This window comes from Pan troglodytes, chromosome 14, assembly GCF_028858775.2.
Source record: "Pan troglodytes isolate AG18354 chromosome 14, NHGRI_mPanTro3-v2.0_pri, whole genome shotgun sequence".
NCBI classification, from domain to species: Eukaryota; Metazoa; Chordata; class Mammalia; order Primates; family Hominidae; genus Pan; species Pan troglodytes.
The window spans coordinates 83199435-83217049 of record NC_072412.2 but is presented as its reverse complement, the minus strand read 5'-3'; the positions used below and the strand labels follow the sequence as shown (position 1 = coordinate 83217049).

General features: G+C 39.4%; 1 protein-coding gene across 39 annotated transcripts in view; it reads right to left on the bottom strand.

The window, feature by feature from the left end:
- SCEL (sciellin) overlaps positions 1–17615 on the bottom strand; it is a 168636-nt gene that overhangs the window by 105788 nt on the left and 45233 nt on the right. For 29 of the 39 annotated variants that reach the window (XM_024348299.3, XM_024348290.3, XM_024348302.3 and 26 more), the window contains exon 1: positions 2917–3006. The gene's annotated coding sequence lies outside the window, so the exon portion shown is untranslated. Of the gene's footprint in view, positions 1–2916; positions 3036–3388; positions 3478–8804; positions 9106–17615 lie in introns of those variants that run through there. The other 10 variants (XM_024348289.3, XM_063792236.1, XM_054665411.2 and 7 more) reach the window with 8 other exon arrangements.

Here is a 17615-nt window from a genome sequence, read left to right as displayed (position 1 = left end):
GGAGGATTCAGGATGATCAGTTCTTGTATCTAGAAGTAAACCAGTTGTCATTGAATAGGTAGCTATAAAATTCACTGTTCCAATTAAGTATCACAATAAAAGGATGACTCATGTCCTTAAAAAATTTAGTAATCAACATGAAATGAAAGTCTAGCACGTGTAGCTGTCATTTGGCAAAGCATCCATGTGAGGAAGAGCTTCTCCCGAGCTTCAAAATCACAAGTTCATGGAAAAAATCACAGTTTACCATTTGTACAATGGTAAGCTGGAAACACTTAAGGAATATAACTGATAAAGACTTTTGATTAAGGCCGGGCGCATTGGCTATGCCTGTAATCCCAGCACTTTGGGAGACCAAGGCGGGTACATCACTTGAGGTCAGGAGTTCAAGACCAGCCTGGCCAACATGGTGAAACCCCGTCTATACTAAAAATACAAAAATTAGTCGGGTGTGGTGGTGCACACGTGTAGTCCCAGCTACTCAGGAAGCTGAGGCAGGAGAATCGCTTGAACATGGGAGGCGGAGGCTGCAGTAACCCGAGATTGTGCCATTGCACTCCAGACTGGGGAAAAGAGCGAGACTCCATTTCAAAAAAAAAAAAAAAAAAAAAGACTTTTGATTCAGAAGTGAGCTTTGAACAACTCCAGCTATGTATGCAGCAATTAATACCTAAAATCTTTATTTCAAAGTACCCAGCCAAAGAAAATGGAAAACGATCAACAAATGGTCTAGAAGCAGGACAATGACAGAAAGCGAAGCCATGTGGAACCAGTAAAGATTTCCCTTGGACTGCAAGGCCAAAGATTTTATCCCCTCACTCTTAAGAAATGCTGGGAGTTGATGCCTGAACCGTATAAGATACTCTCAGTTAAACAATGTTTGCTTAATTTGACGGCTTCGTGAATTGTGTTCAGTTCATTCCACAGTATGAGCTCAGTCATTCAAAATATATTCTTTGTTTTGTTTACATAGTCCCCAGGAATATGAACCTCTAAGGTATTTCATCATAATTCTGGTAGTCTGAGAAGGCAGTCAGGTAAGCATCACCTACAGAATGGCATTCGAGGCAAGGGTGTTCTGATTGTACAGACCACAGCTAACACACATACATCAGATCCCCTCCCTGCTGAGGGGCTACTGGCTCCTGAGATGAAAATCTCATAAATATAATAAACGGCAACACTGATTCCACAAGTCACAAGTTGGAAAACGTATTCTATTATGTCTTAGTCATACCATACACACTATAATATTTCCACATGTGCTGGGTAACCACAGTCCGTGATGGAGTGTGGCTCATTTATTGCTACTACATATTTTATGATAAAAAGCATTTGAAAAAATATTGAGAAAATTCAGTAAGACAAAAGACAAGCAATCTGGCATCGTGTTCTGGTTCTGCTACTCTGATCTTCACAAGTTCCTTAACATTTATGCTTTGATTTTCTCAACTAGAAAATTCAGGCATTAGACTAGATGGGCCTATGCTCCATTTCAGTTGAAATATTCTGTCAAATAGATCTAAGATTTATATGACGCTAACATTCCAATAAAAATTCTGGCCTGTTTTTGGCATTCTATGCATATCCTAACATTTAGGATCATCTGAATGTTTTACTAAAATTTTTACTGTTGTCATTTCTCAGTTTTCTCAAATTGAGGTTTCCAATACTTTAAACACTGGAGCACCACAAATATTAGGAAGGCTTTATCTACGTTATAAACTGTGGAAGTGAAAGACAGTTTTAAATGTAATCGCATTTTATGAAAAATAAAATTATCCATACTTGCTATACTTTAGTTTTCTGGTTACTATAAACACTTGAAAGCCAAGTTGTAAAATTCTTCTGTAAACCTTTGGGAAATGAGCACTGGTGTGTCTAACCCCCTCTCAGACTGCAGGTGACCTGGTCAGCAATAGGAAGCCATGAGAACTCAAGTACTACAGATAGAGCCAGGTATGCTGTGGGGGCACCTCTCTGGAGGACACAGAGCTGCAATTTGCAAGCTGTGAGTGGCCCCTGCATTTGAATCCCACAGCTCTGTATCATAAATAGAAATGATGAGAAAAAACACAAGTCAGACAAGTCAGCTTAGCTATTAATTATAAAAGAAAGCTCTGTTAAAAGAACTCTTCTAGCCTTATCAAAAGTCTCCCAAAACTGGTTTTTCAGGACTAGGCTATGAATAAAGTTTGAAAATTGCCCCCATATACATTAATCACTCCTTAGGTTAGAATGCAGAATATACCATAGAGAAGTTGGCCAGATGCCCACAGATCCCTGTGAGGAACCATGTACCCTTATTCTGCCCCCACACCCTGCCTTTACTCCTTGGTACTTTCAAGTGAGAAATGGTGATTTTCTTATTTGGGGAAGATAGGGTGGAGACAAAAACCTCATAAATATAAACCTCTCTCTCTCTCATAGCTCAGCAACTTGCAATATTTTTAGCAGTAGAGAAAAAAATAAATGACTTATTAACTATAAAGCAATATTTGAGTTCACTATTTCACTAAAAGCATCATTTATGAAAACAGAAAGATCCTTTAAAAAATGTTTGTATAGTCGCTTGAGAAAATAAACCAGCAGGTGCTGGTCCCTTCACTTAAAGAATTTATTATCCTTTGTGTGGCAGGATTCACCAGCTGGCAGCTCCCACCCAGAAAATCAAATAGGTGCTCATTTCTGTGATGCCCATAATGTGTAAAATTGCCAAGAAGTTCAATGCAATGTGACCTAAAAGTACAGCAAGGAAGAGCAGAGCTAACAGCCAGCTGGAGGCTGTCAAAATTTACAGGAAGAAAAGACAAAGATAATACAGTAAGTTCTAATTTTAATCATTTGTAAGGAACACAGAGAAAGCTGTGCACATACAGCAGATGTATTTCTGTTTGCAAGTATAATTCAACTTACCTCTATTGAGCAGAAAATCAGGACTTTTTGGCTAACCAGCCTGTAGTGATTCCCTGGGAGGATCTGGCTGAAAGAAATGAGAACCTAGAGTTTATTCAGTGGAGTTTCAACCTCTACCTGACTGTATTAGTGAACAGTTCAGAGGTTTCTTGCTCAGCGGCTGAATCACTCAGGGAGGAGGTGTGTGGTATGCAACAGGGTGTCACCTTGTACAAATACCAGTTGAATTAAAGCATTCTCACTCATATACCTACTGTCTTTGTTTGAATTCTTTGTTTAACTTATGGCCTTATGCAAAAAAAAAATACATATATATATATATGCTCCTGTGATCACCCTTTTAACTGATATCAACAGTATGCATAACCATATCACTGACAAGGTGGCATAGGACCCAACCTATTTTGTATTCTCTTTCAAAAAATAAAATTGAAAACTCAAGATAGAAGGAACCCCCATACACCCACAGTACCTGGAAGGCACGGGCACAGACAAGAATGCAAGGAGTATATGGCTTAAAGGAACCTTCAAGGCAAACAAATTCTCAGAAACCCAGGAACCCTAGGATTAGAAAACACAAAAGAAGTCTGTTCCACACATTCTACACCTAGACTATTTTGTAAAACTATCAGAGGGAAAATACACCTAGCATGTAAGAATTCTAATCTCTATCTTATTTATCCATGTATAAAAAAATGTGAAAAGGGGCCAGGCGTGGTGGCTCACATCTGTAATCCCAGGACTTTGGGTGGCGGAAGCAGGCGGATCACCTGAGGTCAGCAGTTCAAGATCAGCCTGGCCAACATGGTAAAACGTGATCTCTACTAAAAATACAAAAATTAGCTGGGTGTGATGGCACACACCTGTAACCCCAGCTATATTAAATAACTATAATACACCATGATAAAGTCATATACAGAAATTTTCAATGCCAGGCATCGCATAGTGGAGAGAAGGAAGAACCTGGAAGGTGATGTTGATGCAGAGTTTTAAAGTCTGAGTGGACAATGATTAGATGGTCAAGAAGAAGAAGAACCATTCATCCACTCTGGCAGGAGAAGGCAGGAGAATCACTTGAACCAGGGAAGTGGAGGTTACAGTGAGCCAAGATCACACCACTGCACTCTAGCCTAGGCAACAGACTGAGACTGTCTCAGAAAAAAAAAAAATGTGAAAAGGATGGTTGAAACTTCTTTCAATGCTGAGGGCAGCAGTAGACCCAACGTCAAAGGCTGCTTCTAGCCAGTTGCAGTGGCTTTCACTTGCACTTTGGGAGGCCAAGGTGGGAGGATCACTTGAGCCAAGAAGTCGAGACAAACTGGGCAACACAGTAAGAGAAGATCTCATCTCTACTAAAAATAAAAAAATCAGCTGGGTGTGGTAGTGCATGTCTTTGGTCCCAGTTACTCAGGAGGCTGAGGCAAGAGAGTCTCTTGAGCATGGGAGGACCAAGCCACAGTGAGCTGTGATCACACCACTGCATTCCAGTATGGGTGACAGAGTGAGACCCTATCTCAAAAAACAAAACAAACACAAAAAACAAACAAACAAAAAAAACCAACAAAAAACAAAGGCTGCTTCTGCTGGAAGGAAGGAGTAACACTGAAGAGCCATTCTAGGCGGGGACTCCTGTTACAGGTTTTGAAACGCACCTTCCCTAAGAGCCAAAGAGGCTTTAAAGAAGCTTAGCAAACATTGCTGAGAGAAGCCACGTCATCAGAACTTCCTGGGTCATCGTCATTCATATGTCACACCAGCAATGAACCAAATCCCCCCTGAACAACTGCTCCTGAAAACTACAATGCAGCTGAGTGACGCCCACTGAAATGACTGTAACAAGAAGCAGAAACCCAGACTGAAGAGCAAGGCAATTGCAGTATGTAGTCATTGTGACTGGGAGACCACTTCCTTTATGTTCCCTGATGTTCCCTTATTCTGGGCTGAGGAATTTGAAAATCTAAAATGGAAAATGTTCTTTCAAAGTAAAACATATATACGTGTCTACTCATCTTTTTTATGGAATTTTATACATGCAAAATATTTTTAAAATATGCTTTAAGTTTCTGTGATGCCCAAAAATCTTGGTTTGAATATTAATATTACAAATGATAAAGTTGAAAAACAAAGATGTGACTTAACTCAAAAGATAAACTAGAAGCGATCTTCAGTCTTAGAACTTAGCCAAAAAGAAAGAAAACAGTTTAAGAGCTCCCTTGTAGGGATAAGTTGTAATTTACATTACAGAATGTTGAAATATATTACTTCATGAAACACAGAACCAGAAAGATAAGTTTTTATCTTATAATGAAGTAAAGTGCAGCTACTCAAGTTATGGATTTTGAGCTTCCAAGCAATTATTTCTGCATGCAATTAAGGGTTTCTCTTACTTAATACACCAGACCATCCACACTGCTAAGCCAAACCAGTGTTTTTTCATTTAGAATCAAACCTCTAGTATAAAAAGGGACTAATTCTAAACCACTGAGCAAAATTCAGACCTCTTCATGCTGAGCAGACATGACTGCCTAAAATTTAAAATCTCAAATATGAAGAGGTTGAATCAAGAATGTTTTCGGGTGTGGAGGTAGCCAAATAGCCTGAGCATTAGTTTCACTCAGGTGTTTAACTGTGAAGACTTGGGCATGCTTGGAATAACTTGGCTTCACCACACCTATTCACTTTCAGTGTTGGAGTTCTTGAGATCTCTCTAGAACCGTAAGCTCAGAAGCTGAAATGCCAAATGGGTTTTATCTCAGGTACAAACACCAATTTATTGGTGATGGCTTCCTGGAGGAATATGTTGAGGCTTGTAAGCAAGTAGGGACTCAACAAGGGAATGTCCATGGTTAATTAGCAATATCCACCACAGGTCTTGAATGGGGGAATGTTTGCTGACCCTGTCTCATAAAATTAGATGTTGCAACATCACATTGCTTTGTCTATGTGTTATATCCAAAGAAACAACCAGCCAAAATGAGCACCGTTTTTTTGAGTTTAGGTTCACGGCAAAATTCAGAATAAACAACAAAGAGTTCATGTATACCCTCAGTGTCCCCATTACCAACATCCCACATCACAGTGGGACATTTGTTACAATTAATGAACCTGCATGGATGCATCACTAACACCCGAAGTCCATAGTTTACATCAGGGTTCATTCTTCGTTTTGTGTATTCTTTGAGTTTGGAGAAATGCCTAATGACACGTATCCACCATTATAGTACCACACAGAGTAGTTTTGCTGCCCTAAAAAATCCTTTGTGTGCTGCCTATTCATACCTCCCTCCCTGCAGCCCCTGTTAACCGCTGATCTTTTTACTGTCTCCATAGTTTTGCCTTTCGCAGAATGTCATATTGTTGGAATCATGTAGTATGTAGCATTTTCCAGACTGGCTTCTTTTACATAGTAATATGCATTGAAGTTTTCATCATGTCTTTCCATTTAAGTTTTCTCCATGGCTTAACAGTTCATTTCTTTTTAGTGTTAAATAATATTCCAAGGCCAGGCATGGTAGGTCACACCCATAATCCCAGCACTTTGGGAAGCTGAGGTGGTAGGATTGCTTGAGGCCAGAAGTTCAAGATCAGCCTGGGCAACACACTAAGATCCTGACTTTAAAAAAAATGAAATAAAATAACAACAATAATAATATCCCTTTGTCTGGATGTACCACAGTTTATTTATTTATTCACTTCACCTACTGAAGGACATCTTCGTTGCTTCCAAGTTTCGGCAATTATAAATAAAGCTGGTATAAACATGTGTGTGCAGTTTTCTTTTTTGTTTATTTATGCTATATTTTGAACCCAGTAATATATAACATTGTTTGGAAACTAAAAAGTATAAAATGGAATAAATGAAAAGTCTTCCTTTTCCTCCAAACCTTTCTCTCCAACAAAAAAGCAGTTATTAGTTTCTTCTGGGTCTTTTCAGAGACATTTATGCATATACAAGCAAATGTAAGATATGGATATATTATACTGTTCTGAATCTTGCTTATTTCCTTTAAGATTATATTCTGAAGATCTTTCTATATTGATTCTTCACAGTTGCTTGGTATTCCATGACATGGATAGTCCATAATCTATGTCATCAATCCACTGTTGATGGGCATTTCCATTATTTCCAAACTTCTGCTAACAATGCTGCCATCAATAACACTGTACATAAATCAACTGGCACATGTGTGAATCCGTAGGATAAATTTTTAAAAATGTAATTGCTGGGCCCATGTGTTTGCACGTTTTTAACTTTGGTAGAGCAAATCTTGCCAAATTGCCCTCGGTAATGGATTTACCAACTTATCCTTCTTATTCTCATTTGTCTTCTTTCAATCATTTCTTCATTTAACAAGCATTAAGTACCCATAATGCTCCTAGTATTGCTTCTATCCCAAGGGAAAGGAAAATTAATGAGACCCAGTCTTGCTCACCAAGAATTTACAATTTGTTTGGAGGGACAGACATTGAATTAAACAGCTATAACACACCATGATAAAGTCATACGCAGAAATTTTCAATGCCAGGCATCACATACTGGAGAGAAGGAAGAACCTGGGAGGTGATTTTGATGCAGAGTTTTAAAGTCTGAGAGGACAATGATTAGATGGTCAAGAAGAAGAAGAGCCATTCATCCACTCTGTCATCTTCTTAATGTCTTCCACATTTCCCCTTAATAGTGAACCATTCTGCAACTTTCCTGCCTCATTTCCTCTATCAAAATAGCAACTTGGCAGCCCCAGCAACCCCAGCTCCTCAGGGTGTTATGGATCGACATTTTCTGGAGACAATCAAGAGCCACACTGCAAATATAGTGTAATTCTCCTGGCTGCAGTCTGAAATAAACCATTCCACGGGGATTAGAAGCAAGAATTTTTTTTCTCCCATTGAAAAACTAAGAATGGCCAATTTTTGTAATTAAAATCTTACTTTTAAACTCAGATTATTTCATAATTTTCCTCAATTTAGTTAATTCTCCCACTTTATTCATGTCTCTTCATCACCAAATACTTAATGCTATTACATCATAAGCCCCTTGAGATCAGAGACCAGGCCTTCACATTTGTTTTTATACTAACACATAGCACAATTCTTGACTCGTATAGATATTTACTCAGACATATACATATATGATCCATATAGTAACATTTAATGTTTGTTGATTAAATGAAGGAATAATAATCATAAACAAGTGTGCATGCATAAGGGGTATTTATTGCTTACCTAAAGTCTGGTTTATCTGGTTTATAAATCTGATTTTCTTGAAAGACTACAGTATTCTCTTCAATTCACCCGGAACACTCACTGATTTTTTTTTTTTCTTTGAGACAGAGTCTTGCTCTTGTTGCCCAGGCTGGAGTGCTGTGGCACGATCTGGGCTCACTGCAACCTCCGCCTCCGGGTTCAAGTGATTCTCCTGCTTCAGCCTCCCGAGTAGCTGGGATTACAGGCATCTGCCACCACACCCAGCTAATGTTTTTGTATTTTTAGTACAGACGGCATTTCACCATGTTGGACAGGCTTGTCTTGTACTCCTGACCTCAGGTGATCCGCCTGCCTTGGCCTCCCAAAGTGCTGGGATTACAGGGGTCAGCCACCGTGCCTGGCCCTCTCACTGCTTTCTTAAAACAAGGGAAGATTTCTCTGCATTTTACAGAGATTGCTCAAATAATAATTATCATAGCTAAACTTATTGCCCAAGGTTGGAACCCCCATCATCATTGCCTCCTGCCTCACCCGCTCCCCACTGCTTTAAACTACATCCAATTTAGTTCATCACTCAACCATTACTATCAATTCTACCTCCTAATTCAGTCTCCCTTCCACTTGATTCCCACCACTGCCTAATTCAGGCCCTCATCATCCTGAGAAAACACTGTTTTCATCACCTGTTAACTGGTCTCTTTCCAGTTCAACTCTAACCCCTGCTCAGTCAGTTAGGCTCTTTCAGGTTGTACGGATCAGCGATACGGTCTGGAAACCTCAGCTAACGGCAGCACAGTTAAGCAGAGCAGACCCAAAGAATCCAAAATGATGATACTTCGAAGTCTACAGTTTATCACAAGAAAAAGATAAAATGTAACAACTTCATTAAAGTAGAGATAAGCATCACAGCTAGGGGCTGTCTCATAGCAAAAAGTCAGAGCCAAGGGCAAGTTCCAACTGTCCTTTCTCCACAAGGTTCTTCTCAGGATCCACTTTCTCCCTCAGGCCGAGAACCACTGACTTGTGAATGAAACACCCAAATGGAGTTTCAGCTGCAGTATCTTATTCCCTGCTGATGCCATAGACATATCCTGCTACGTGACCCTGCCTCCTGGGGTTTCAGCAGACACAAATCGTCAGTCTCACTGTTATCAATAAACAATAATGATTAGCTGGTAAAAATCAACCTGAAACTCTTGGGGTGCTTGGTTACAAAGCCATGCGACCAATCAGTATGTTTCAGATCAGGGCTGTGCAGGCTCATTTCACATTTCAGCAGAACAACTCAGGCTAGCTTCAGGCCTGCTAGAATTAACCTTCACAGCCCAGAGGGTTTAGTACAAAGATTTAGGGGTGGTTAGGAAGACAGAATATTGTCTCTGCAGCCTTTCTTAGATCTTAAATATACAAGCTGCTCGTTACTTTGCAAAACCAACACTAGTTGGCACAAATCTGGGGACCCAAGGACAGCTCTGAGTCTCACATGCTCATGACTCAGCTCTCTAACCTTGATTCTCTACCTGCTTCTTTCTGCCATGCTACCAGTTTATCATAGTCTCTATATGTTTCAGTTTAAATCCCCTGAGAGAGCTGCTGAGTCAGTTAGCCACCATCCCATACTGAGTTTCTGTGGGAAGAGGTCTTGCACGGGGCCATCTCTTGGGTCTCTGGCTAGCCATAAAAGGACAGACACCTACACCATCTCAGTTAGCTGTGACTAAAGCAACAGCACTGATGGTTTAATGCATGGTTCCCCTGAGCCTTGGAACTGCTAAAAGTGAACTACAAGCATGGCCTTGCATACAGTTGTAAATTTCTCTCCAGTAAAGACAGTCCATTCCCTAATGCTATTTTTCCAAAAGACAGATATAATCATGTCACTCCCCATTTTCCAACCCATCATAAGTTCCCCGTGTTGCATGAAATTCAAACATTTTAGATTCATACACAACTCTGCTGTCTAATGTAGCAGCTACTGTTCTACATGTGGCTATTTAAAATTTTTATACTAATTAAAATTAAATAAATTTACAATTCAGCTCTACAGTTACACTGGCCACATTTCAAATACCGTATTGGATGGAGAAAATAGGAAATGCAGAAAGTTGGTCTAAGATGTCTTGTTAAGTCACTTTCAACTATTCCAGCCTCATCTCCCACCACTTCCCACTATGTGCCCTAAGCTTTAACCACATCAAAATCCTTGCTGTTGCCCAAACATATTATAATATTTTAGGCTTTTAATATCTGTATTAATGCCATTCCTGTGACTTGAAATGTCCATTTCTTGTGCACTTTAGTGATCTCTTACTCACTTTCTCAGTCCCTGCAAACACAAAACCTGGTCTATGGAGCTTTTCCTACCATTTCGGACCTCAATCACAGCTAGCTTCCCCCTTTCTCCCTGCTCCAAGGGAACTCTGTATATTATTTTATTGTAATACCCAACTGCATTATATGATAATCTAGTTGTACCCAGCATACCATATGCCATTCTAGAAGAACTTAATAGCAAAGGCAGTTTAACTATTGCTTAAGAGTACAAATTCAGGTGCCAGATGGTCTCTGCCAATGACTACTTGAGTAACCTTTTGGTAAGTCATTTAACTCCTCTTCTCTCAGTTTTCTCACCTGTAAAACGAGAATAATAAAACAGTACCTTTCCCATAGGGTCATTGCGAGGATCAACTGTGTTAACACAGAAAAAGCACTTAGAACAGGGCCTGCAATTTTGCTAAGGTGCTATCTAAAAGTTAACTCTTAGTAAACTGTTAATACATTTTATTTATTCATACATGAGGTATATCTAAGAACAAAACCATAAGCACAATTAGTAGTTCTCCTCTTCTCAGGTACACTTACTGTGCCCAGTGGTCAAGCTCTTTAACACACAATGTTGTTGATGAATATCATTAGTTTTCTATGACTAAATGCAGGTTTTAGAAGGTATATGAAGATCCTCTCAAGAGTCAGTCCCTGGGACTTATTGGTGGTTTTCTAAAAGGTTCATCATGCAGGAACTTCCGAGAAAAAAGGAACAGAATGAGAGGTGTCCCTGTGGAGTGCAGTGTTTACTTTAGTACTGCATAATTCATTTCTCTTAGATGATAACTTGTTGCTTCTTACCTTCTCTTCTGTTTGATTGGCATGGCATTTTTCTCTTCTTAGACCCAATCTTTCTTCTCTTTCCTCAGTGTTCCCATATCCATCACAGCAGAGTTTTCTTTCTTGAAATCTATTTTATCTCTCCCCTAATAATCCATGGTCGTATTAGTTTTCTATTGCTCATGTAACAAATTGCCACAAACTTAGTGGTTTATAGCAACATAATTTATTATCTGATAGTCCTGGAGGTCAAAAGTCTAAAATTAGTGTCACTGGGCTAAAGTCAAAATGTCGGCAGGGTTATTTCCTTCTGGAGGCTCTAAGGAGAGAATCTGTTTCCTTGACTTTCCCAGCTTCTAGAGGTCAGCTGCATTCCTGGTCCATGATCTCTTCGTGGTGTCATTTCAACCTCTTGCTCTGCCACCACATCTCCTGTCAATGACTCTGATCCTCTCATCTCCCTCTTATAAGGACACTTGTGATTATATTGGGCCCACCTGAATAGCCCAGGATAATTCTCTCATGTCAATGTATTAATTTAATCACATCTGCAAAGTCCCTTTTAACATGTAAGATAACACATTCACAGAGCCCAGACATTAGGATATGAACATCTTTGGGGGACCATAATCCAATCTACCACACCTACCATATTTTTACAATGTTTCCAAGTTTCCTATAACTTCCTCTATTTTTACAATTAAAAAAACTAAATATTTCATTAAGTAAATGAAGTTCAAAATGCATGCAACAATTTGATTTAATAGATACAAGAGAATTCTATACTATTATGACTTTTATTAAGTTAAAGTAGGCGACATATTTAGATTGCTTCTAAAATTTTGTATTTAAAAGCCATGTAAACAAATGCTAGAAACCATGAATTTTTATAGTCATTTTCTACCTTCCATTCATGAGTGACATGAACAGTATTCATTTAACAGCCATGTTTTCAAATGATCACAGGATGCTTGAGTATTGGTTGCAATGATTATGTGAGACCTGTGCCCAGCTACATCTGGGGGAAGCATACTACCTAAGCTGTATGCTTATATATGCACATATATATACATACCTCCACATATATGTACACAATATATTTATACTTATGGATCTCTAATACATATGAGATTCATACATATATAATACATATATAGCAGACCTACACACACACACACACACACACACACACACACACATTGACAGCTCTGTGTCTGTCTCCCCTATCATAATGTAAACACCTTGAAGACTGAGCCCTGAGCTTATTTATCCTTGAGTCTTCGGTAGTCCTGACTTAGCCAGTTCTCAGGGATTGTTTCTAGGATGAATATACCTGCATTACCATGTGACACATGAGGAAATGGGACAGAAGCCATCTGACAAGAAAATGAAATCGCCAGGCTCTTTCTTTGCCCGCTTCTCCTTCTCAGCATCTCAACATTGAATAGACTAGGCTAGGAAAATGTGGCTCACATGGTCTCCCTCGTTTATGCTAGTGTTTCTGTTGGTATTTTCCTTTACTTCTTGCACATTCTGATGGACTGAATCTCTCAAACCACTGGGATGTCCCAAAAGTGTGTCCTTGTTCCCTCCCCACTCACAATATCTGCAATATCTGAAAAGCCCTCACCTCCCCCACTCACTTCCTCCTCCAGTTCACTTATTCCATCCACCCCCTTCCACCTCATCTTCAAATTGTCTCCAGTTCCTTTACTTTATATAATCAACAATAAACCCTCCAGAGAAAAGAGGAGAATTCTAGAACTTTTTAATTTTCAAGCTTTATTGTAAATTAGTGGACTATCCTCTATTGGAACAAAATTTGTGATAATTTTAATGGTATCCCTAGAAAACAGGGATTTTTAAATACTTTGGAATTGATATACTTTATTATTTCTTTAATTTTACAATATCCCCCGCCAATACCTCATTCCTCTCTCAACTAAAAGTTATTTAAAAATAGTTGGCGTCAATAATTTGGGTGTGTGTGTGTGTGTGTGTGTGTGAGAGAGAGAGAAAGAAAGAAAGAGAGAGAGAAGCTTTGAGGTCATTGAAAATACTATGAGGTAATTTGCTCTTTTTAAATTTTTGATGTTTTTAACTTTTTACTGTTGATTTGTATTTTATTTTCCACTTATTTACTTAACATTCAGTTCTTTCAGGAAGAATAAAATGGCATATTCTTATACATTCAGATGTCTTCTATAAAAACAAATCTTGACTTTTACCAGTTCTACTACTAAGTGCCTGATATAAAGAAAATGAGGAAAATTTAAACTAACAAACCAACCACATTCCCAAGATTGGCTAAAGAGAAACATAAAGGCCTGATTAAATTTGTTTTTATACACAAGAGGCACAATACTATAATTCAAAGGTCATTGTCTGTTTAAAATATGACAGTTACCAAACAAGGTGAGTCTTGTGCACTGCCTCCCAATCACAACAAATTTCCAAGAAACCATCAAGATTCTTGCCTACAAATCCAATCCTTGCAAACAAAATATTTGGCTTTAAGCAAAAATTGAGACAAAAGTTGATATGAAAGCATCAAACAGACTAAAAATGTTATGAAAGCTCTTCCTATTAACATGACTGATGCAACTCAGAATCAATCCTTTTTGTTTTTTTTCTATGGCTAGACATCAGCAGTCATTTTCTTAAAGGGCCTGAAAGTCAATATTGTATTTTAGGGTTTCTAGGCCATATGCAAAAACTCCACTCTGCCCTGTCATAGCAGAAAGCAGCCATAGCCACCATGGGAAAGGAATGGGTGTGAGCAGAATGGTCTACAGTGGCCAGAGCAGGCGATACTTGGCCAACCTCTGGTCTGTGCTAACCAACCCTGTCAGAATATCCCTCTCCCTTTTCACCCTCTCCCTGTGGAGGAGGGAATGCTCAGTGAGAAAAGAGTCATAAACCTGTAATTGAAACCTCATTTTCCAGAGAAGAATACTGAGATTCTGACTCCTTCAGGTGACTTGGCAAAGATCCAATAAGTTAATTAGCATGGAAGTAAGATCAGTGTTCATTCAAAATTATGGAACATTTCTCGACCATGTATTCTGTCTGATGAGCATCTAAGCACATATACCTATCTGATTTCATTCTCATAACAACTTTCTAAAGTACTGTTATAATCTTTGTTTCACCCATGAAGAAACTGAGATTCAGAAAGGTTAAGCCACATGTCAATTTCACAGCAGGCAAATGGTACAGGAAGAGGCCAGGGCTTTGAACCCTCTGCTTCTTGCCGCCTCCACTGCTGCTGGTGCTTCTGCCGCAACACTCTTACCAGCCTACTTTCCATTGGATGCTATTCCATGGTCCTCTTAAGAAGACTTGTCATGGTAGCATGTGTTTTTTTTTTTTTCTGTGTTTAGAAGTTAATACTGGTGTTCTCACCATTTCATCTGCCCTACAGTGTCATGGGTAGAATTTTTCCTCTCAGAAACACTCACAAAACCTGACTTGTTTAGCCAGTCTAACCATAATTCTGCAATACAGAAACAGGGAGTAGTCCTTAACTTACACACCCATGGCCAACCCCATGTAGAAAGGCTGGGAAATTGAATTGTTTGATCTTTACTTATGCAACTACACTAGCCTGAAAAGACCCACAACCACAGGGCATAAGGAAAGTTGGTTGACTTGATGCCCCTTCCTACACTGTCAGACTCCTGGAGAAGCTCTGTGATTCATTCCAGTGCAGGTCTTCAGAATAAAAGACTGAAATTTCCTTTCGTTCACAGCCAAAATGTGTGATTATCTTAGAAAACTGGGCCTTCCTGGCACCCCCAACATTGCACTACATGAACCTCCCCACACACTTCACCCATCTTGCTTTCCCATAAACCCTGTCAAATGAGTAGGTGTAGAAATGTAGAAAGCAATACAGACACATGCAGTACATGCTACTTTCCTAAATTGATGTATTTCCTTATGAAGGCTTGTCAAGTGTCACAACTTAAGTCTCACAATTAAAAGAAAAAGCCATCACAGGCGAAATGGCAAATTGTGAGCTGAAACAAATTTTTCTAAATTGATGCGCTCATGTCACAGAATCAAATATTATTCTTCCTGTATCCTACATGGGAACGTAAGCCACTTTTACATGCGCATTTACTTAAGGAAAGGTTGTGTTGTCCATACACTATTATATTCATCTTCAACTACAGAAAAGGGCATACATAAAGTGCATTATCCTCAATCACTAATATCCATAAGCAGATATTCCCTCTCTGCCTTTCCTTTTCCAACCAACGTCTATTTTACATCTGTTGAAATAGATGGGTTCCAAATTAAAAAAAAAAATTAAGTAGGAGAAAATTTCTGTCTTACAGCAAAAGTAATCCCCAGTAGGTTTCTGATGAAGCAACTTTATAAGATCTACTGTCCTTGACTCTTTCTTCCAAATCTTTATTTCTCCCAACAGTAATGGAATGAAAATGAAATGAAAAATCTGGAGTCAAGCTGGGTAAAAAAAAACCCATAGGAGTCTCTACTGAAGTAAGACAAGGCTCAATTAGTGAAGCGATGGGTCATACAGTCAAATCAGCAGCTTTACTATTCACAACAGCAAAGACATGGAATCAACCTAAATGCCCATCAATGATAGACTGGATAAAGATAATGTGGTATATATACACCACGGAATACTATGCAGCCATAAAAAGGAAGGAGATCATGTCCTTTGCAGGGGCATGGATGGAGGTGGAGGCCATTATCCTTAGCAAACACAGGAACAGAAAACCAAATACTGCATGTTCTCACTTGTAAGCAGGAGCTGAACAATGAGAACACGTGGACACATGTGAGGGAAAAACACACATTGGTGCCTGTCAGAAGATTGCGGGTGGGAGGAAGGAGAGGATCAGAAAGAATAGCTAGTGGATGCCAGGCTTAATACCTGGGTGACAGGACGATATGTGCAGTAAACCACCCTGGCACATATTTACCTAGGTAACAAACCTGTACATCCTGCACATGTACTGGCCAACAGGCTGTGGGACTTTTTCAGGTGCTACTTGAGTTGACTGCAGAAATTTCTAGAAACAGCGCCAATATATTTCACTGATTTCACAGAGGCAAATCAAGAAAGGTTAAAAATTATGTTGGTGAAGTCATTTTCTGTAAACAAACAAACATTTAAAAACTGCAACAAAAAAATTATCATCCAGAAAGCCTCAGCAAAGCACTTCAGATACCTCTGGGCAAATTCCTAACCATAGTAAACAAATTCTAATGTTCCACCTAGAGATTCGACTGCCCTTTGCGTAGCTGGGCAGCTTCCTGGGTCTCTCCAGGAAGGTATGCAGCACACCCAGTGGGCTGACCCATCCTTCACAGCCAAACCTGACAAGGCTGAGCAAATACACTCTCAAGGCAAAGACATTCTTTAGGGATTGTGCAAAGGAATTTGGCAGCTGTGTCTTCCCCATGAGGTGTGGCATGAAGAACAAGTTCCTCAGTTCGGGGCATAGGATCATCCACAAAGTAGAAACCACTATTAAATTGTATTTACCCAGAAATCCACATTTACATTAAAATGCCTGTAACCTACCTTCCTCTGCTACTTTAAGATATTAAAAAAGAAGTCACTTAATACCGAACCAAGTAAAGTATGGAACTAATACAGGATACTTTGCATAAATATCTTTTCTGCTTCTCTCTTTTCTTCCTTCCTCTCCCGTGAAGCAGATGCTGGCATTCACAGTGCAGCCCAGGAACCCAGTAAGAATGACTCAAGTATCTCCTTCATGCTAGGAGGGATGATAGGCTTCAGCCCAGAACAGAGCTTCCAATAGGGTTCTTTTTCAATCCTACAAGTCACTGTGAGCAGAGAGATAATAAGGTCCTTTTCATTCTAACCCTGTTTCCACAGGCAATATTGGTCATAGAAAAGTCAAAGGTGTAAGAGGTATTTGGTTCCAGCCTCTATCTTTTTATCACCAGGATCCTAGTAGACCCAAGCTGAGGGCACTAGCTTTCTGTTTTGATGTGTGGTCTGCTTACTTTGGGCAGGCTCTGCCATTGAGTGATGAAGGTGCTATTGCCCTGAGTGAATCATGTAAGAGTGCAGAGGTGAGCTGCCTGTCACCCTGGGGGAAGGGCTGAGTCTTTCTTGATTCCTAATGGGAGTCCATTGACATGGTCCTGTGAATCATCTGTGAACTACACATGACCCTCATGGATGCCAGAGTTGAGTGGGTGGAGCATTGAATAATTTTTTTGGTTATTGTTATTTTGTTTGTTTAGCAAGGAAGGCTCTCTGACTTGTCCATGGGTTGGGGTAGATGAAATAATAGGCCAGTTCCTGGAGGCCAAAAAGGCAAGCTGAAAAACAAGATGGATGCTGGAGAAAGAAGTCTTACAAAATATCTAGGTCT